Below are 21,987 nucleotides of genomic sequence, written 5' to 3'. Positions count from 1 at the left end.
TTCTGCGTCCTGGCAGTCTCTTCTGGTGGCCAAGGCTTCAACTGCCCTGTGTTGCCCAGCTCCAAGTGTTGGCATCCTGGTCTCTACTACAGTGTTCTCTCTTCAGTGTGAGCCTACGTTCTGCCCACTCGGGACTAAGGAAACCCTTCTCCCCAGCCCTGAGCCCAGACAGCACTCTGACTTCAGGCAGCCTGGCCTTACAGCAAACGTGTAGCACTTTGGTCTAGTACTGACAGTTCAGGATGGGGCAGATGATATTAGAATCACATCTCCTGGTGTGACTCACTCCTGGGCATAGACCCTTACCCTCCTGGGAAGAACAGCGATGGCACTGTCCCTGTCCCTGGGATGGAGTCTCGCCACTTAGCCCCAGGCTCACAGTTGGAAATCACGATGGGGGAAATGGGCAGAGACGGCCTCACTGAAGGGCAGTTGCTGACCAGACACTGGCCGATACAGGGACGGCTTGACACGTGTGTGCCAAAGCTCATTGCAAGGTTTCTGCAAAGTCCATGAACATCTGGAGGCACTTCCACTGGTGTCCCGGCTGACCTGCTCCTCGTGGATCTCCTTGCCGGCTGACAGCAAAGAAGCTGATCCCGAGTGGGCAAACTGCCTGCATGGCTGTCTTCCCTCTCGCTTTGTTCTTATATCCATCTGTTGCTCCCTTTGTTAGATAATGTAGATAAAACGGACGATAATTAACAGTTTCATGCCTGCATCTGTCAGGGCAAGGTTTTCGTCTCTTCTAGTCAGGGAAGCATAACCTTGGGGCCTCAAGCTTGAACGACGGCCCTAACAGAGCATTCCATTGCTTTTTGAGGAGCAGGCCATGCACACGGGGACCCTGAACCCTGCTGCGAGGGGCCACCGCACGGCCGGGGGAGCCTTTCAGGCTGCGGCCCATCTCACTTGGCCTTGATTCACCAACTTCAAACAGGTAGCCATGAATGGCTGAGGACCATTCCTAGAGTTCACTTCACCAGTTGCGTTGAAAACTTCCCACTATCCTGTGAGAATGATGAACAGCACCACAGCCACGCTGGGCCTGTGCTTGTAAAACAAACCTGACTTTGCTTCTCCGCTTCCCAGAAAACACTCGAGAATGCTCTGGGAGTGGGCATACTGGTTATTTGCACCTGATGTGCAAGAAAGAGTGCTCAGAAGATCACACAAGAGTCAGACAGCAGGAGGGCTGAGGGGTTGAAACCCTCCCGTGAACAGGTACCTGGCACATACGTGGCACACCATTCTCCTCTGGAGAGTGCTGCTCTGTCTCCCAGGCTGGAGTGCAGTGGCACAGTCACAGCTCACTGCAGCCTCAAACTCCTGGGCTCCAGCGATCCTCCTGCCTCAGCTTCCTGAGTAGCTGGGACTACAGGCATGCTACCATGCCTGGCTAATTTTTTAAAATTTATTTTTTAGTAGCGACAGTGTCTTACTGTGTTGCCCAGACTGGCCTTGAACTCCTGCCCTCAAGGGAGCCCCAATAAATCTATTTGTTTCTAAATTCATTCTAAATGTTTGCAGTGTTAAGTATGCGTGGTGAAAGAACAGACGCCTTTCATTTTTTGAATCACATTTCAAATATTGTTACAAAAAGCACATATGACTGTGAAATAGTCGTAGTTTTAGAAAGAAATTATTCTTCATTCCACATCTCTCAAGATTTTTAATTAAACCTTTTATTTTGAAAACATTCAGAACCTAGAGCAAAGTTGCAAGAATATTACAAGTTAATGACGATATGCTCTTCCCCTCTCTTCTCCCACCATCGATACTTAGCCATGCCAACTCTCTCCATCTCTATATTCTACACAATTACAGTGCAATTATCAAATTTAGAAAACTTAACATTGACACAATACTCTTATCTAATATGTGGTGAATATTTAAATTTTGTTGATGGTAACAAAATTGTCTTACAAGCAACTTTTTCCCTCAACACCAAAATCCAGTCTAGGGTGGTGCATCGCCTTTAGGTGTCATGTCCCCTTAGACTTCCTTCATCAGGAGTAATCCTTGCCTTTCTTTGTTCCATGAGGCTGAAAGTTCGTTTCTGAAGTGCTTGGGGTCTTGGGTTTTGCTGACGTCTCAGTGTGGGTGTTACTTGGTTACGGTGATGTTGACGTCTCAGTGTGGGGGTTACTTGGTTACGGTGATGTCATCCAGTTATTTTCCGGAAAGACACCTTCTATACTTGGATAGGAAGGAATTTATGAGCAGGCACTAGGCAACTGTAAATATCACCCCACAATTCCACCAAATGATATTAATATTCAGCGACGATCTTAGCCTGGGCCAGTGATTATTATGGTGGTTTCAAAGTCGTCATTTTCTAATTCCTCTATCGGTTGGCCTTCCACAAGAGAAGGCTTTCTCATGCGTCCTACCCCTTCATTTGCTTGTTTTTTGCCATCATCATGTAGTCGCAGGTTTGTTTGTTTGTCCAGTGAGTTGCCACCCACCACCTTCATGAGTCACTTTCATGCTCAATTTGTCTCATGTGTGCCCAGTGGCAGCTCCTTCAAACTAGTCCTTGTGTCCTTTTGTCCCCATCACGTTTTGAGCAGTTCCTTACTTTGGGGCTGATGCTGTACTTTTCCTGCCCCAGCCCTGGAGTCAGTCATTCTCCAGGGAGCTGGTTTCCCAGAGTGGGTCTGGCACTTGTTTCACAAAGGAAGGAAGATGCGAGAGAAGGAACTCCAACATCCAAATCCTTCATTTAAGAGAATCTTGCAAATACCAGGGAACAGGTGAACTCTTGCTGTCCGGTGGACTCTAACCTTAACATTTCCCATATTTTAGGCCCTGCATGTTTTTCTCTTGGAAGGGTGTGCAGTCTGCTCTGAGGAGACAGATCAACCTTCTCCAGGACCAACTCCGAAAACCACAGGAATTCATGCTCAGAGGATGACGCATCTCAGAATCAGGTTTGTGTGTACGAGGCTTTTACCTCGTAGAAGAGAAAATCGCCATCTTATACGGCCGCTTTTGCACAAAATATGTTCACGCATCCCCAGATTGGAAAAATCATTTGTTCCTTCTGTTTCCTGGAAGGGGAAAAGCACTGAATAACTTCTGCAAGCAAGGAAACCTGAGTTCAGTGTGGTTCCCAGGGCCTGCCAGCTCCTTACTGACTGAGACCGGGGCATTTGGCTGAAGCACACAACTCTAAACAGAGGCCAGTTATATCCTTATCAAGGAGTGCCTGGGGTGTGTGTGTGTGTGTGTGTGTGTGTGCGTGTGTGTGTGTGTGTAAAAAACAGAGAGAGGAATGAAAGTTGTGGAGGTGAGAAAATATTTCATAGGTTAGATATTAGTTATCAAGAATATTTTGGATTTAAAACGAGTATCTTGTAGGACAGAAGTTCCTAACAGAGTTTTTAATATTGTTTCTTTTATTATTTTCTAAAATGACCTTTTAAAATAAAATTCCTCCAGCCTGGCCAACATGGCAAAACCTCGTCTCTATTAAAAATACTAAAATTAGGGGGGCGTGGTGGCGAACACCTGTAATCCCAGCTACTTGGGAGGCTGAAGGAGGAGAATTGCTTGAACCCAGGAGGCAGAGGTTACAGTGAGCCGAGATCACGCCACTGCACCCCAGCCTGGGGGACAGAGTGAGACTCTGTTTCAAAAAAAATAATAATAAAATAAATAAAATTCCTCCTTGTGAGACATGACACCACTAACTCACTCCTCTTCCCAAATTTGCAAATCAAGTTATTAAAGCTCTGTTCAACTGATTTTTCCTTTCTGAACAATGCTATTTAATATAAAAGAGTTAACTCATTCTGTTGTTCAATACAAATGAGGATTACAAACTGTAGAGCTATTTCCAGCAGAAGTGCTTCCTTATGGAACCAATTTTTCTTCTAATTAATTCAAATTTATTTTAAACGTGGGAAAGAATTTCAAATACTGTTACATAGATATTCTAAATGTCTAAAATCAACTCTGAAATAAAGTCCCTACCTGGAGCCTCCCTGGCTCACTTTCTCTTCCTTAGCTATTGCCTTTTTCTTTCTTCCTGTATTTTTTCATTGCAAATCTTAAAGTCATGGTAAGACTGAAAACATTCAAACAATTAACTGAGCAAGGTAACCCCCATTAGAGACAACGCCGTGAATACCTGCAGAGGGGGCTGTGGAAACAGTGACTCAGGCTGCACGTGGAGTCGGGGGTAGGAGTGAGGAGGACCCAGGAGGGGCCTGGCAGGGGAGCCAGAAGGGCAAAGAACAGCAGGAGCTCCACGGGACTTAGTGGGTGAGCAGGCAGGCGAGTGAGGGTCTTGTGGGGTGCTGGGAGCAGGCAGGCGAGTGAGGGTCTTGTGGGGTGCTGGGAGCAGGCAGGCGAGTGAGGGTCTTGTGGGGTGCTGGGAGTGGATGAGCTGAAGTTTAAGGAGTGGCCAGGGTCCTGATCGCCAGGGGGTCTGTCATCCTCAGGGAGGAGCTGGACTTTCCGGTCAGCACGAAGCAAAGCCCTTTGATGAGATGCTTTGCTTCAGAAGTCACTTTGGCAGCTGTATCTGGGAATGGATGCAGAGGCTCGAGAGTGAACCCGGAAAGGCCGCAAAGGCGGTCCCTGCCTCAGTCGAGGCGAGGCTGTGGCCTAGACTAGGTGGTGGGCTCGTGTGGATGTGGAGAGAGGTGACTGGGGCCTGGGTGGATTTTAGGGGTAGAGCTGGCCTGACTTACTGATAAGTAGATATGGAGATGGGAGGAGTCAGGAGGTCTGTTTGGGGCCCGTCAGTGTGGAGCCCAAAGAGAGGCTGTGCTGACAGTGACAGCTGAAGCTGCGAAGTCAAGGTTTGCTGGTTTTCTGGCCCATAGCAAGCCCTTTCCTGACGTGTAGGGGTCCCAGGGCCCAGTACTCTGTTCTTTGTCGGTAGCCGATTGACCCTGTCTGGGCTCATTGCTCATCTGTGATCAGGGTCCTTCTATGAGAGCTTTTGAAGTCAGAACCAGTGAAGAGAGTCGATCCAGCCCCTCCCATGCTCCCTTCACTTTCTTGAGGAAGAAGGTCTGCGACAGGAGGATGTAAAACCAACGCTGAGAGAAGAGAGAGAGGGAGTGGGGACCAGGAGAGACAGAGCGAGAAGGGAGAGAAAGAGAGAGGGGGAGGGAGAGAGGGGGAGAGAAGACAGGGAAAGATGGCAGGGAGAGGGAGAGGAAGAGATAGGGAGAAAGACCGAGAGAGAGGAAGAGGCAGAGAGAGAAAGGGAGAGAGAGGGAGGTGGGGGAGAGAGACAGTTGAATGAAGTCTACAGGTTAGTTAATAGTGTTATCATTGTTAACTTGATGACTTTGATCATGGTGCTATGGTTATGGGTGTTAATATTTGAGAAAGCCGAATGACGGATGAACAAAAATTTTTCACCCTAAGTGAAAAGCCGTAAGTCTGAAATATAAAACATTAAAACATTTTCTAAAAATAAAAAATCTAGGCAAAAATTATAGCCCCTCAAATAATGCTTTTGATATAATTTGTGCCTAGTCAATTTCCTTAAAATATTGTTTTTCTCTTGAAAAAATATAAGGTGCTTTGTAGGTTAGTCTTGGCTGGTAAAAGGGAAAAGTGTGCAAGATAGAGCATGCTCTAAAAAAGTAAACGCACAGCATGTGGGGCTTCTAATTTCCCAGCTGCCCCTTTTGGCATGGAGGCATTGTTTTAAAGAAAATCTTGTTCTTTAAGCAAAAGCTCCAGGTGAGGAGTGAGGGGTGAGTCTGGGGCTCCCCTCTGGCTCTGGGGAAACAGGCTTTAAAGCTGGGGCAGCAAGTTCCCAGCCTAGAGATTTGGCTGCCCTTCTAGTTACCTGATTTTTCCCCTGAATGTATCTATCCTTCCCCATCTTTGGGTCTTCCCTTCTTCGTGTTCTTTGCTCAGTGTACAAGGTGCCAAGGTTAAAGCCTTTCTTTTCTTCCTAATGCCACTCGACATCATGGAGCATCTTGTGCTGGGTGTGGTGTGTGGTCTCAGAATGTCTCCGCTCAGTTTTGCTCAAAAACCTTGCTCTTCCCGGTCTTTCGTCTGCTTCTGACAACCTTACCCCAAAGAAGTGCAAGTCAACACACAATCGCATGGATGCAGCAGCCTAATTTTTCATAAAACTAAGGTGCATTGAACAAAGAAGTGAGACTGCCAATTTGTTTTGTATCTTGTGCCTTATTTTATTTTGACTCAGAGCGTGTATTTACTTACATGGTGGAAAGCATGCCTGGGGCAGAGGGGAGATGTTCACCACATTTTCTTATATTTTAGAGAGATGTCACTAATGTGGATTCTGTGAGGCAAAGTTTGTTGTAAACTTGGAAATAATGATCATTTGTGGCCCATAGAACCATTGTTTCATGTAATTCTCAGGAGTTGAACTTAAGTTAACATCAACACGGGGCAGAACCACACTATTCTGAAAGTGATTTGAGGTTAGTGGCCAGGGTGAAAGCATGAGTCTCTTCCACAGAGGGCTGAGCTAAGACGCGGCGTATTCGGTAACTCATGCATGATGAGTCCCACAGCTGGCTCTGTAGCTTCTTGGCCCAGTGTTCTGGTCTCCAAGCCCAATCACGCCTTGTTAGGGTTTCGTGGTGGCTTATGCTGGTGCATTCCATGCAGGGTTGGTGGGGTCGGGTGAACATCAAAAGGTTCCGTGTGAGGGGGGAGCTGCTCCTACCAACCATTCTGACTCTCAGAAGCGTCTGCCAGCATCATTGGTCTACCAGATTAGACTGGGAACCTTTTTGAAGACAGGATTTCTCCTTTCTCGTCTTTTGAAAACAGCAGTAGAGCCCACCTCAGAGGGTTTTGACATCACTAATTTTGACCTCAGAAAAAGTAATGTGTGTTTTCAAAACTTCAAGTGATCCCTGAACACCAGAATCTTGGGAAAACCATGGTGGTCCTTGTCAAAGCTTCCTCCCTGCCATGAGCATAGGCCCTACGGGTAGTTCCCAGCACAGTAAATGAAACGATGTCTGCGTTGGACAAAAGGCATCTCAAACCTCCAGTAGCCTAGTTATTTTGAACAGTTTTTTTTTTCTTTTTTGCGTGAACAAATTTCAGTGTAACGAAGAATCAGAATGGCCACATGAAGTAATCCTAAGTGACACTAGCCTGATATAGATCCCTTTCAATGCAGTCCCTGCCTTCCAGGTGAGACACAGTCCTCAACTCTGCAGATACCTACAGACAGTATCCCCTTTCCCATGTTTGACCTTCCCTCTTTCCAACCCTAACATGATGGTTTGTGTTTGTCTTTTGTGTAAGAAGGTAGTTGGTGTTTTTTTGTTTATAAGAATTATTTTGGAATTCCTTCCCTGATAAACTGCTGATAGACTGGGACCAGATCGGATAAGATTTGGTGTTGAGGACACCTGTCAATTGTTTTGTCAAGATAGAAGGTCCAAGACACAGAGGTGGCTGGAGTGCGGAGACCAAATGGCCCGAGGTGGACAGGAGGCTGTGGGAATACCAGTTTGGGGCTTTGTCTGTTCACGCAGCTCTTGGGAGACAGAGGTGAGACCCAAGAGAGAACCTCTGTGGTTCAGAGAAGGCACCTCACCTGTAGGGGGTTAGCTGTTTGTCTAGGGTGGTCCCACGAATCACCCAGCCACATCAAACTCACAGAGCAGTGACGTGGTCATTTTTTACCTCACAATAGCAAGGATATAATGCAACAGAAAAAGAGTTGCAATAAAATAATACATTTTCTAAACGGAAGGTGGGGATGGTGTAAGGTAAGTTAAAACACCATACAGCTGTTTTAGCAGGTTTTTTGTGGTTTTTTGTTTGTTTGTTTTCTAGAAGGAAGGGAACAAGATTCCCTCGGTACTCAGAGGGCAGGCGAACGATGAATTTCATATATTCCCCACCTCTAACGTAAGATGGAGACAAAGTTTGCCACGTTTTGTAATGACTTATTTGGAGCAGTGATTGATGAAAAAATATTGTAAAGTAGAAATACAGTATCACAGAAGATTATAGGACCTATCATGAGACCATATAATTATATATCCTCATATATCTTATGTGTGAAACTTTTGTGCCTATTTTAACAGTGTTTTACAAGCTTACCGTATTAGAACAGGCCCCTGCTCCCTGATCTGAAGGCATACAAATTCACCGTGGCCTTTTGAATGTCCTCAGTCCCAACTGCACCATCAGAATTTGTAAAAGCAGCAAAAGGTCAGAGTTCAGAGGGCAGTTTGTATCTCGTGCAGGAAACTGGCAGGTAAAGCAATGATGATGGTCCCTGGGAGTCACTGGGCCTGTGAAAACTCTGCCAGGGGAATTTGGCTTCCGGTTTCTTCCCTCTAGACTTCAGTGTTTTTGTGGGTACAGCTCTGCAGACATTGACATGGTCTTTAAAAAACGGAGGAGTTCAGCTCAGGGGCAAACATACAGACCCATTCAGTCTAAACTACCACTTTAAAATACCGATTTTCTACCCACATGAGCGGCTTAGAATCCCTACCATCATTGTCAAGTGTTTGTTTCTGAAAAGTAAATAAGATCAGAATGAAGAGCCGGTGATCAAAGGAACACAGTATTATTTGTAGCTGCCTACAATAGTGCAGGCTGGAACGCCTATTATTGCTGCTCAGAAATGAAGACAGTACCGTCAGAGATGGTTCCTTTGATCATTTCTCCAAAGCGATCTCCTTGTCAGTGGACAGCTTCCCAGAAGACAGTGTAAAACAGCCCAGAAAGCGCAGCACAAAAGACATTCATCTCGGCTTTACCAGGAACAGACTTCAAAAAGCCTTGCTGACAAACGTTTCCAACTCAGCTGGGTACCAGGAATGGGAAGCGCAGGCACAGGCCATGCCCAGATCCTAAGCGTTCATGTTTCCCTGTGGCCAGCTTAGGGTTAGGGCTTCATGAACGGGCACATCAAAAGCTCCTCACAGGTTTCCCCTTGAAGAAATATATAAACTAAGAAACGGAGAAAGCCTCACAGTGGAAAAATCGCGACTCTTCCATCATGAATTTTTCAGATCTTTTGAACTGCATGACTCCCACTCAGCCCTGATGTTCGTGGATGCTGACATTGTTTTTACAAGCATCTGCTGCCTGGACGTAGAGACAATCGTTGGCATCTACATGGCATAGCCCATTTTTGTTCCAGAAAGAGCCAAAGGTACGATGGTTTACCCATCCATATGTAACCTGTGTGAAAACAGAGTATCCTAAGACTGATGGAGTGGACTCTTTGTGGCAATAAGATGCCAAATGATAAAACAGATCCAAGGCCATGCACACCCTCCTACACTTAAACAATAAGCTCTGTTCTAACGGCCACAGGGTTCTTCTTTCTCTCTAGCGGCTGAACAGCACTGGTCATGAAATAAGTAATATCGAAACAATTGCAGCAAGTTGACTAGTTGACACCCTGTTCCACCAGCCAGAACTAAAGCTTTGACTTGACAAGAGGCTGGTTTCAGTCACTTTCTCCTTCATGTGCCTTCATGCCCTTGCTTCACCTTTTGATGTGTAGGTCCTAATTGCAATGCATTTAAATGTTAGATCTCTGCCCCAGAGCAAGCATGTCCGTGTGACATACACATTAGCTTACTATGCATGAGCGCACCCACCTCCATGACTGTCCACAGCTCCCTCCTATAACCTGCTGAATATGTTTACTTAGCCAGCCTGCTCAGCATCCATTTCTGCCTCACCTTTCCCCAGAAGAAGTCCGTGCCTTCAGTCTCTGCTGGAGGCTACACTTCCCAGCCCGCAGGATGGCCAGTCTGCAGGCTGTAACCCCCTATATGAAACAAAACTCTCCTTTCCAATTTATAGATCGGGTGATTCTAACTTGACATCTGTCTCCTTCGTAGGTGGCCTTTAGTGAGCCAGTGGCTCTGATTCACGTGGTCAGATTCTGAGCTGGCAGACACAAGGACAAGCCCGCGAGAGGTGTGGCAGGACTGGACATTCTGTGTAGGTCTGTGTGTGACGGTTTTGTGAATGCATCTATTTGATGTTCTCCAAACCAATTCTAAATGAAGCAGGACGCAGCCAAATTGAAAGGAGCTTGTTACTGATACCTTTTATGGACCAAATTGTGTTCTCCCGAAAAGGTATGTTGAAGTCCCTCAGTATGCGGACTTATTTGGAGGAATAGGATCTTAAAGAAGTAATCGGGTTAAAATCATGTCATTCAAGTGGGCCTTAATCCAATATAACCGATGTCCTTATTAGAAGGCTAAATTTGAACAGAGACAGATGTGCATAGAGAGAAGCTGGTGTGAAGAGACACAGAGAGAAGACAACCATCTATCTGGAACAGAGCTTCCCTTATAGACCTCAGAAGGAACCAACTCTGATACCTTGGTTTTGGGCTTCCAGACTCCAGAACTGTGAGACAATAAATTCTTGTTATTTAAGGCTCACCAGTCTGCCGGGCTTTGCTGTGGCGTCCTGAGGAAGCGAGTGTGAAACTTAATTCATCAGTGCCAAAAACATCTTGGCAGTTAAACTGCTGTTGTAATACTCGTGTATTGATACGTGGTTCAGAATTTTTCTCCTGTCTTCCTCAGTATGTATGTACAGCAAAAGCTTCAGAGAGAAACTCCAGGCCATGCAAACTCATGAACTAAACTTGGGAGAGGTGGCTGGTGATCACCTGGAAGGGAAAGATGAGTGTCTGGCACAGGGCGGGACCAACAGAAGGTGGTTGTGTGGTAGGGTTGGAGAGGGGGGAGCTGCCAGCTGTTGTTGGGAGAGGAGGAGCAGGTGGGTTCTCTCCTCTGGCAAGGCCACAGATGTGGTCCGTCTTGGAGCAGGATCCACAGCCATTGAACCCTGAGGAACTGTGAAGCTCCTGCTGCAGGTAGGACTTCACAATGCCCTAGACACAGGCTACAGGTGAGGACACTGACCCCTGGGCAGACACACTGGAGCTGCTGTGTAATGGGATCCCTGGGAACACGGAGGGCTCCTGGCTTAATGCTGAGATGCCTGGAAGTCAAAGGCACATGGAGATGGCGAGCTGCACAGGAGAAGTGTGATCCCCTCCTTCCAAACTACAGAGAGACCTGGGATTACCTTGTCCCTGATCCTTACTGACTGTGGAATCCAGAAAATTCTCCTAACCTGCAGTCTCAGTTTTCTCATCTCAAAAATGGGGTTAATATTAGTGTATTTATCACATTATGTTGTGAAGATTAAATGAGATAATGAACATCTGGGGCATAGGAAGTGCTCAATAAATGTAGGCTAAATGAAAAAGAGATCCCCAGACCAGCATTATACAACTTACAAGGATCCTATTGCATATTCCAGGAGGTAGAGTAGCTTTTTTTAAAAATTAATGGTACGGATAATAAATTACTGTGCACAGAAAACACCTAACAGGCAGTGCCGGCATGGGTTTAGGAACTGCTCCTCTTTCTTCTGTGCAGACATGAGTGGCCTCCAGGCCACAGCACTGTTACCTTGGTTTGTCTGCAGCATCCATCAAGGCACATGGGAAATACGGTTTTCAGGGACACCGAGTTGTGGAATTTATTCATCCCCTCAGCAAGAATTTGCTGAGCCCCTGCCTTGTGCCAAGCAGTGCCACCTGCTCTCAGCTTGCGCCTGGTGTTCTGACGGAGGGAGGCAGACAGCAATGGCCCAGAGTGTCAGAGGGGGTTAGTGCCGCAGACCAAGAGTGAGGGGTGTCAGGAGGGAGTGCAAGGTTCCAGCAGGCCGCATGAAAAAGCACAGCACACAAGATGAAATGGATTGGGTGCACCTGCTCAGAATGGGGGGCTAGGGAGTGTCTCAAAGTTAGAGTTTCATTTTCAAGGAGTTCTGATACCTCTGTTACTATACCTAGATTGGTGTTGAGCCTCCGTTTCTCTGAGGTAATTTGAGGGGTGTCTGATGGAAAATCTATGATGAATAGGCACAGAAGGGAATGCCCACCCACCGCCAGGCTCCCAGCACTGCCTCTGTAAAGGAGAGATCAATAGGCCGGGAGAACCAGATCAAAGAAAAAGAAAAACAGGAAAAGTGTGTCCAGCCAGTTGTTGTCTACATCTCCATGTGGGCCTTGCCCTCGTGCCCACGGCTTCACTTTCTTTTCAGTAACAACTTTACTGAGCTATAGTTCACATACCACAGAGTTCACCCCTTTAAAGTGTAGACTTCAGTGGTTTTTAGTACATTCCCAGAGTTGTGCAACCTTCCCACAATCAGTTTGAGAACATTTAAACCACCCCCAAAAGAAACCCCATCCCTATAAGCAGTCCCTCCCCACTTCCCCCAGACCCCCAGCCCCTGGCAACCACTAACCTACTTTCTGCCTGTAAGGATTTGCCTTTTCGGCACATTTCATATAAATGCAGTCGTACCACGTGTGGTCTTTTGTGGCTGGTTCCTTTCCCGTAATGTCTTCCAGGTCCACCATGTCACAGCATGTGTCAGCTACATGATCACGTATGATTATTCATGCCTGAATCATATTCCGTCAGCTGTGACCTATCACATTGTGTCTATCCAGCGTCGGCTGGAGGATTGCCGGCCTCATTTAATTTCCCACCTGCACGAGCCTGTATACCCAGCTCTGCTGCCCACTCAGCCCTCTGCGCTGTTCTTGGCTTCCCACACCCCGAAGCTGGCAGGAAGCAGTTGAGGATGGAGAGGGAAGGAGGCAGGGCTGGGGGTCGCAGACAGCACAGCAGTGAGATCGGTGTATCCTGGGACTCTTCCTTCCTGGCCTCAGTTCTTTCTCCCTCGCCAGTCCTATACCTGAAAACACCCGTCCTCCTCCTCCCCGCCTGCCAGAGTTTTGGGAGCAAATCCTGTAACTGCGCAGATGCCCTCTGAGATGTGTTCCTGCAGCCTGCCTTCATTCTCCTCCTTGCGGTCAGGGAGAGCTGCTCCCAGCTCCTCCCAAGCCTTCGCTGCAGTTCTGGAGCTTCCATCTGGATCCTGCCCTTGCATAGTTTCTGCCCACCCTCAGCCACGTGGCACGAGAGCGTGAGCTTCTCGGGGGCAGGACCAGACCTTACGCATCTTGACACTCCGTGGTGCCTAACACGTGTTCTTACTGTGGGGATGTGGAGCTGGGACACGCAGCCCGGCCTCCCTGAGGTCCGAAGGACAGAGGGGCTCATGCCCCACTGCTGTGAGTGCTGCCAGCACCATCCCCTACCCCCCTCTCTCTAGACATCGCCCTCTGCTGAAGCGACCCGCCCTGACCATGGTCCCTGGAGTAGCCTCAGTTCAGTGATGTCCTTGTGATAAGAGGGCCCTGCCCCTCTCACCCCGATTCCGCACAACTTTAAAGGGCTGCCCCACTCCGGAGATATTCCTGTGGGGTCCCTGAGGCTTTTGTTTTGGCCACGTGGAAGCCCAACCTGTCCCTCTGCCCATCTGCCGCTTTCCCTCCCCACATGTGTTGGTCCTGAGAACATTCTCAGATAAATGTCCCAAACCGTCATCGCCACAGCAAAGTGACTTCCTGGGCAATCACCTACAACAGCCATGTAAGAACAGGAACTTGAAAGACGTTGAGTGAAAACAACTTATCATTCAGAAAGGAAAGCTTGCCTTATAGATAAAAGTATTCATTATTACTTAGCTAAAACAGTCATAGTTACTTTACAAATGTTTACGGCTCCCCTGGCTTGGAGACCAATCTAATTTTTTTTTTTTTTTAACATTCAGTCTCTTTATGTCTATGGATATGTAAATGTTTAATTAAAACATCTTTGTATAAAATAAATGGTGGTATAAGGAAGTGGAAAAAAAAAAACTTACCTGCAGAGAAAATTTGTGAAATATATTTTTCACACAAAACAGTGAATAGAATATCCATGTTTCATTCAAATAATAGTGAAACAAATGCCCATCTATCTTCCAAACAACTCAAGAAATACAGTATCCCCACTAACATAGATAGAAGCTCTGTTGTGCCCAGTTAACTGCTATCCTGAATGGCCAACTAGCTAAAGGATAGATTAGATAGATAGATAGATAGATAGATAGATAGATACATACATACATACATACATACATACGTACATACATAGATGATGGATTGGTAGATGGCTGATACATGATAGATAGATAGACAAATTGGATACACAGATACATAGATGATTGACAGGTAGATAGATAGATAGATACATACATACATACATAGATGGATTGGTAGATGGTTGATACATGTTAGATACATACATACATATATATATACACACATACATAGAAGATGGATTGGTATATGGTTGACATATGTTAGATAGATAGATGATAGATTGATAGATGATAGATAGATAAACCAAATAGATAAATATATAAATGATGAGAATAATTAAGAATGGAAATGATTAAGCAGATGAATAAATGTAAAATAAAGAATAAATGAAATGAAAATAGATAAATGAGCCAATGTATATAAAATAGGAGAGAATAGAGTGAATAAAATGGAAATAGAATATAAAATGATAATATATATGAAATAGAAATAGGTAAGATAAATGAATAAAATGAATAAAATAAAATGAAATAAAATAGTAATGATAAGTAATATACAAATAAAGAATAAATTGAATGGAAATAAAATGAATAAAATGAAATATATAAATGAAGAGAATAAATGAAATAAATATTGACAAATAAAATGGAAATAAATACAAACAAATAAAATAAAATGAAAATACTATAAATGCAAATGAAATAAAATGAATGGAAATAATGGAAATAGAGCAAATAAACCAAATAATATATAAAATGATAGAAGAATAAGTAGAATAAATAATGAAATGAAATAAATAAAATAAAAATAATAAAAATAAAACTCGACAAATAAAATAATATATAAAATAGAAATAAAGTAGAATAAATGACAAATAAAATAAATAAAATAAAATAAAACCAAATAAAATAAAATAAACCAAATAAACCAATATCTAAAATAGAGAAACCAAGTAATGATAGATGATAGATAGATAGATGATAGATGGAATGGATGATAGATAGATAGATAGAATGGATAGATAGATAAATGGAATGAATAGATATAGATAGATAGATGATATATAGATGATTCGGGAATAGGTGGATGGAATAGATATTTGGTGATGGGTAAATATAGATACGCTTAAGTAGATGATGCATAAATGATGGATGACAGGTAGGTAGATATAGATGTAGATGCATAATCATGGCTTTACACACACTTAGTGCTTAGTTTTTGATGTTGTTTCTTTTGTATTTTATTTAACTTTAGATTTTATACCGCTTAATTTTTCTGTGACTTGCTGTTTTTACTCAATTAGAAGTTGTGTGACGTTCACCACATAATGTGTTGATGTGGCTGCCCCACGTTTTTCATTCACTTCCCACTGCTGTGTAGAGATTCCCCTGTGTGACTACTTTACTATGGTTAGGCATGATATGCACTGAGATGTGGTCAGGATTTTGGGGCGGTGCAGGTTTCCTGCAAGCTCTGCACCTTGTGCACACATGGACTCCGAATTGTATTTACAGTGACCTTGGACTACTGCTCAGGTCAACACACAGCGCAATTCCTCAGTGTGTACTCTGAGGTAGAGTCACTGTCATAAGAATATAGGCATGTTCAAGTTTGATGATCATTCCAGACCTTTTTCAGGGGGTTTCACTTCCAGTGTACGCCTCCCACTGTGGATGAGAGCTAGTGTTCTTGCATACCCTCCCCTAATGCCTGGTTTAAGATGAGCCAATTTAGGTAGAGTGATAGATGTCACCTGTCGGTCTCCAATTTTATATGCCCTGCCCCAGTGCCTGAGGTATAGATAGATAGATAGATAGATAGATAGATAGATAGATAGATAGATGATATATAGATGGGAGATAGGTGGATAGATGATGATAGATAGATAGATGATAGATAGATAGATAGATAGATAGATAGATAGATAGATAGATAGATAGATAGATAAGTAGATAGATAGATGATATATAGATGGGAGATAGGTGGATAGATAGATGACTGGTGATGGGTAAATAGATACATAAGTAGATGATGCATAAATGATGGATGACAGGTAGGTAGATATAGATGTAGATACATAATCATGTACACACATAGTGTAGTTTTTAGTGTTTGTTTCTTTTGTATTTTATTTAACTGGAATTTTATACCATATTTTTTTTCTGTGACTTGCTGTTTTACTCAATTAGAGTTGTGATTCACCTGTGTTGATGTGTGCCCCCACGTTTCATTCACTTCCCACTGCTGTGTAGGATTCCCTGTGTGACTGCCCCATAGCTGATTTAGGCATGATATGCACTGAGATGTGGTCAGAGTTTGGGGCGATTGGGTTTCCTGCAAGCTCTGCACCTTGTGCACACATGGACTCCGAATTGTTACAGTGTGACTGTGGACTACTGCTCAGGTCCAGCACACAGCACTAGTTTCTCCAGGTGTGTGTCTAGGAGTAGAGTCACTATGCATAGAATATAGGCATGTTCAAGTTTGGTAAGTCATTCCAGACCTTTTCCAAGGGGTTTCACTGATGTACACCCTCCCACACAGCGGATGAGAGCTGGTGTTCCTGCATACCCTCCCTAATGCCTGGTTTTAAGATGGGCTAATTTGGTGGAGGTGAAATGGAATGTCACCGTGGTCTCCAGCTGCCCTGCCCCAGTGCCACTGAGGTGAAGCATATGATTATGGGCTATTCATCTTTCCTCCTCTGCTAAGTGATGGATCAAGGCTCTCACTTTTTTATTCTATTGAGCTGTTTGTCATTTTATTATAATTTGTAGCTCTTTATATCTTCTGTGCATGCATTCCTTACTAGTTTTATGTAATACAAACATTTCTCTTTCAGTTTTTATCTTTTATCACCCTTTGTTGCATTTTTTGATCAATATATATAATTACATTGATTACTTAAGTTAAAATTAAATTCTTAAAGTTTAATGTGGTCTAATTTATCAAGTGTTTTCTTTAATATTTGTACATCCTTGTCTTGTATAATAAACGTCTCTGTTTTAAATTTGTAAAGGGATTTTCTTACCTAATCTTCTACACATTTTACGAATTTGTTTTTTATAGTCATTTTTCTATCTTAAATTGATTTTTTAAGACTGGTGTAATATAAATTCACTTTCATTCTTTTCCATTTGGATAAGCAGCAACATTAATTTTTTAAAAGTTTTTTTAATTGATAATGCATTCACACGCAGCAAAATATCAAAGCAACGTCAAATGGCTTACAGTGAAAAAAGTCTTACTTCCCCTCCCTCTAGCCATTTCTCCGCCTATGCACCTACAGACAACCACTTGTAGTCATTATTTTATAAATTTCCCTGGCATCTCTATGTAAATGCAAGAAAATATGAAAACATATTTCTATTTTCCTTCTTTGCTGGACTCTTAAGAAACTTGTTTTTCACAATTAGCAGTAACCTTGGCGATTGTTCAACGTCAGTACCGAGACCTTCCTCGTTCTTTCTGGGGGATGGTACAGTGTTCCACTGCACAGTAAAGTCTACCTAGAGAGTTTCTTTTCAGTCATGATGTAACAGACTGGATCTACCTCCCTCCCCACCTTAAGCAATTGGAATTTCTGAAGCTAAGTTAGAGAACGCAGGAAGTTGTAGAGACAGGAGTGATAACAAACTCCAGAGATGTGCGGCACATGCTCCTTGAGTCTCTGAGTTGGTCGTGATCTGCACGTAAGTGTGAGAAAACCTGCAAGGCTGGGAACCACCTGGGAAACAGTAAGATGAGCAAACTCAGGGCCAGGAATAGAGGTCAAAGTGGAAAGACCTGCTAACATACACCCATGGGGTGAAAGTCTCAAAAGGATTCAACTCAAAAGCGGGCCCACACCAGGTCAGAATACTTCCAGATCCACTTTAACTTCTATCAGTAACTTAAATGAAGACATCCATGGACTAAAGTCAATTCCAAGCAATGGAACAGTGTTCCGGCTAAAGATCAGATCCGGGATCGATCGAGATCGGACAGGCGGGCAGGCGGGTGGGGCAGGCGGGCAGGCCGGGTGGGCGGCGGGCAGGCGCGGGTAGAACGCGGCGGGCAAACTCCGGCAGCGGCGGCAAACGGCAGCGGCAGGCAGGGCAGCGGCGGGCGGCAAGCGGCAAACGGCGAAGCCTTGCGGCAAACGCGAAGCAGGCGACGGCGACGTGCGACGGGCGGCCGACGCTCATCGATCAATCACCTCAGATCCAGTCGGATCGAAATTAGGAACGTTTTGTAAGCCCTTGATTTTGCTTCTTTCTTCTCAGGAATTATTTTCCCATGCTGCCTTGACCGAAGTCTGAAAACAATTTGTCGTTTCCGTTGTCTGGTTTCCAATCATTTAAGGGTGGAGAACAGGTCCAATACCATTTACTCTGTTGCGTCTGAAAGCAAAACTGATAGTTTATTTTTATAAAAGAATTTTAGAAATAGTTTGCCTAGATTTTTTTAAAGAGAAAAATATTCTCTTTATATTTTTATTGAGATTACTGTTAACCTCTATTAATAACTTGATGATGTCAAGTTTTTCTATCCAAGAACATAGTATCTCTTTCCATTTGTCCATTTTTTATTTTATTTGGTATTTTTTCAGACTGTTTTAAAGCTTCCCACAGAGAGGTTTTACAAATTTTTTGTTAGGATTATTGCTGGGCATTTTAGTGTTTTTAGTGCTATCGTAAGTGGAGCCTTTTTATTTTCATTTTAAATTCTGTGTTGTTTGTATCTATAAATGTATATTAATTAGTTTTCTTTGGACTGTGATGCTGAGATGTGGAGTTTTTCATTGTGCAGCTAATGCTACTGGAAACAGTCTCTTCAATCAAGTGTCTTAAATCATCTGAGTTCAAGTCTGTTTCCTGTAAGGAAAATGCTATTGGTTTCTACAAAGAAAATACATGTTTACTACAAAACAAATGAGAATTAAATTGACATGGGGCTTCAAAATGCTGAGAATAGCTTTGACTCCAGAACTCTGCCCAGCTGGACAGCCATTTGAGAGTGAAAGTCCACTAAAGACATTTTAGACACATAAGAAAAGACCTGGGAAGCCAGAATCTTGCTCCCTTCTTGCTCACCTGAAATTTCCTCACGTTCATTGTGACACACCAGGATCTTTCACATCAGATTTTTTTTTCACGTGTTGTTACGTCTGCACTAAAAGCCATACACTAACTCCCCCAGCCTTCTTCCTTTAAATCCACTTTTCCTCAGCATTCAACAGTCAGTTCCCTTGAGAAGGCTTCCTTGAGTTCCACTTCCCTATCCCCAGGCACACCTGCTTCCAGGTACTTCCTCCTCTGTGTTCTCAGTGCCCTGTTTTCTCCCTCTGTACACACTGAGCTCTCTTTTCCATCCTCAGACACCTCCATGTATGGAACACCATATCTGAGATGTGATTGGCACTGGAGTAATGTGGACTGAATGAAGATATGTCTATTCAAGTCTTTTGCCCATTTTTAATTGGGTGTTTGTGTTTTGTTATTGAATCATAGAGTTAATTGTAAGGGCTAGCAGACCCTTATCAAACATATGATTTGCAAAATAGTTCTCCCATTCTATAGGTTGTCTTTTCACTTTATTTATAATATATTTTAAAGCACAAAGCTTTTGGTTTTGATGGAGCCCAATTTTTCTATTTTTTTTCTTTTGCTACTTGTGCTTTTGGCTTCCTGTGTAAAAACCCCTTGCAAAATCCAAGGTCATGAAGATTTACTTCTGCGTTTTCTTCTAAGCACTTTATAGTTTTCGCTGTCTTTAGTTTTATATATAACCAATATAGTTATTGGTTCAATTTGAGTTAATTATTGTAAATGATGTGAAGTAAGCACCCACCTTCATTCTTTTGCATGTTGGTAGCCAGCTGTTCCAGCATCATTTGTTGAAGAAACTGTACTTCTCATTTGAATTTTATTGGTGTCATTGTTGAAAATCAACTGGCCGTAGATGTATGGGTTTATTTTTGGGCTTTTAGTTCTATTCCATTGGTCTATATATTTATCTTTATACCAGTACCATGCTATTTCAATCACTGTAGATTTGTAGTAAGTTTAGAATTAGGAAGTATACGTCTTCTCTTTCAGAATTTGTGTGTGTGTGGCTATTCTGGATACTTTGCAATTCCCTATAAATTTGAGAATCAGTATTTCCATTTCGCCAAAGAAAGGCCATTAAAATTTTGATAAGGATTACATCAAATCAGTAAGTTTTTTTGAGAGTATTGCCATCTTAACAATGTTAAGTTTTCTAATCCATGAACATGGGCTATCTTTCCATTTACTTATGTCTTCTTTAATTTCTTTAAGCAATATTTTGTAGTCAGACAATGTCAGTGTACAAGCCTTTCACTCTCTTGATTGAATTTCTTCCTAAGTATTATATTCTTTAGGATGCCATTGTAAATTGAATTGTTTTCTTGATTTTCTTTACTTGTAATTGATTTCCAGTGCACTGATTTTTGTACGTTAATGTGGTATCCTGCAATTTTGCTAAATTTGTTAATTATCTCTCACAGTTTTTTGTAAATTTTAAAGGATATATATATATGATTACATCATCTGTTAATAGAGTAATTTCACTTTTTCCTTCATTTTGGATGTCTCTAATCTCTTTTTCTTGTCTAATTACTCTTAGAACTTTGTATTACTTCATTTCGACACTGCTATAAAGATATTACTTGAGACTGGCTAATTTATAAACAAAAGAGGCATAACTGACTCACAGTTCCACGCAGCTGAGGAGGGCTCAGGAAACTTACAATCATGACAGAAGGTGAAGGGGGAGCAGGCATCTTCTTCACAAGGCAGCAGGAGAGAGCGAGCAAAGAGGGAACTGCCAAACACTTTTAAAACCATCAGCTCTCATAAGAGCTCCCTGTCATGAGAACAGCATGGGCAAAACCACCCCCATGACCAGTCACCTCCTACCCTCTTACCAGGACCTCCTTTGACACATGGGGATTCCATACCCGGCTAATTTTTTGTATTTTTAGTGGAGACGGGGTTTTACCATGTTAGCCAGGATGGTCTCAATCTCCTGACATCATGATCCGCCCTCCTCAGCCTCCCAAAGTGCTGGGATTACAAGTGTGAGCCAACGTGCCTGGCCATGTTAATTCTTTTTTAAGTGATGAGTAGAATCCATCAGTGAAGCCACATGAATCTGGACTTTTTTGTTGGGAGGCTTTAGTTTACTGATGCAATCTTTACATATCATAGGTCATTTCCAATTTTCTATATCTTCTTCTTGATCTAATTTTTTTAGCATGAAATTGTTCATAATATTCTCTTATAATAATTTTAATTTCTGTGAAGTCAGTAGTAACGTTCCCATTTTTATTTTTTGATTCAGTAATTTGAGTCTTCTGTCTGTTTTTTAAGTCAACCTGGCTAAACATTTCTCAATTTTGTTGATCTTTTCAAAGAAACAACTATTGGTTTCATTAATTTTCCCTATCATTTTTCAATTCTCTATTTTATTTCATTTCACTCTATTATTTTTACCTTCTGCAATCTTTTGGTTTGGTTTACTCTTATTTATTTGGTCTCCTATGGTGTTAAGTTGTTTTGAAATCTTTATGCTTTTTAATATAGGCACACACAACTACAAATTTATTCATAAGCGCTGCTTTTGCAGCAGCCTATAACTTCTGGTTTCTTATATTTTTGTTTTCATTTGCCTTTGAGTATTTTCTTAATTTCCCCTGGGATTTCTTCTTTGACCCCTTGGTTATTTAACAGTGTGTTGTTTAATTTCTATACATTTGTAAATTTCTAAATTTTCTTTCTGCTTTTGATTTCTAGTTGACATGGCTTGGACCTGTGCTCCCACCAAATCTCATGTCAAATTTTAGTCCCCAGTGTTGGAGGTGGGGCCTGGCATGGGGTGGTTGGATCATGGGGGTGAATTTCTCATGAATGGTTTAGCACCATTCTCTCAGTGCTGTTCTCATGACAATGAGTAAGTTCTTATGATATCTGGCTGTTTAAAAGTGTGCAGAACCTTTGTCTCTCACT

The 21,987-nt window shown here is 42.9% G+C and overlaps 1 long non-coding RNA gene across 2 annotated transcripts in view; it reads left to right on the top strand.

Moving 5' to 3' along the window:
* The first annotated feature begins 1,543 nt into the window (after positions 1 to 1,543).
* The window catches only part of LOC116275230, a 53,101-nt gene continuing 32,657 nt past the window's right edge, over positions 1,544 to 21,987 (top strand). For both annotated transcript variants that reach the window (XR_004184159.1, XR_004184158.1), the window contains exons 1-2: positions 1,544 to 2,239; positions 2,809 to 2,933. This is a non-coding gene — a long non-coding RNA (uncharacterized LOC116275230). The remainder of the gene's footprint in view (positions 2,240 to 2,808; positions 2,934 to 21,987) is intronic.

This window comes from Papio anubis, chromosome 6, assembly GCF_008728515.1.
Source record: "Papio anubis isolate 15944 chromosome 6, Panubis1.0, whole genome shotgun sequence".
Classification (NCBI taxonomy): domain Eukaryota; kingdom Metazoa; phylum Chordata; class Mammalia; order Primates; family Cercopithecidae; genus Papio; species Papio anubis.
Note: the sequence above shows the minus strand (reverse complement) of the source record. Positions and strands in the feature narration are given on the sequence as shown.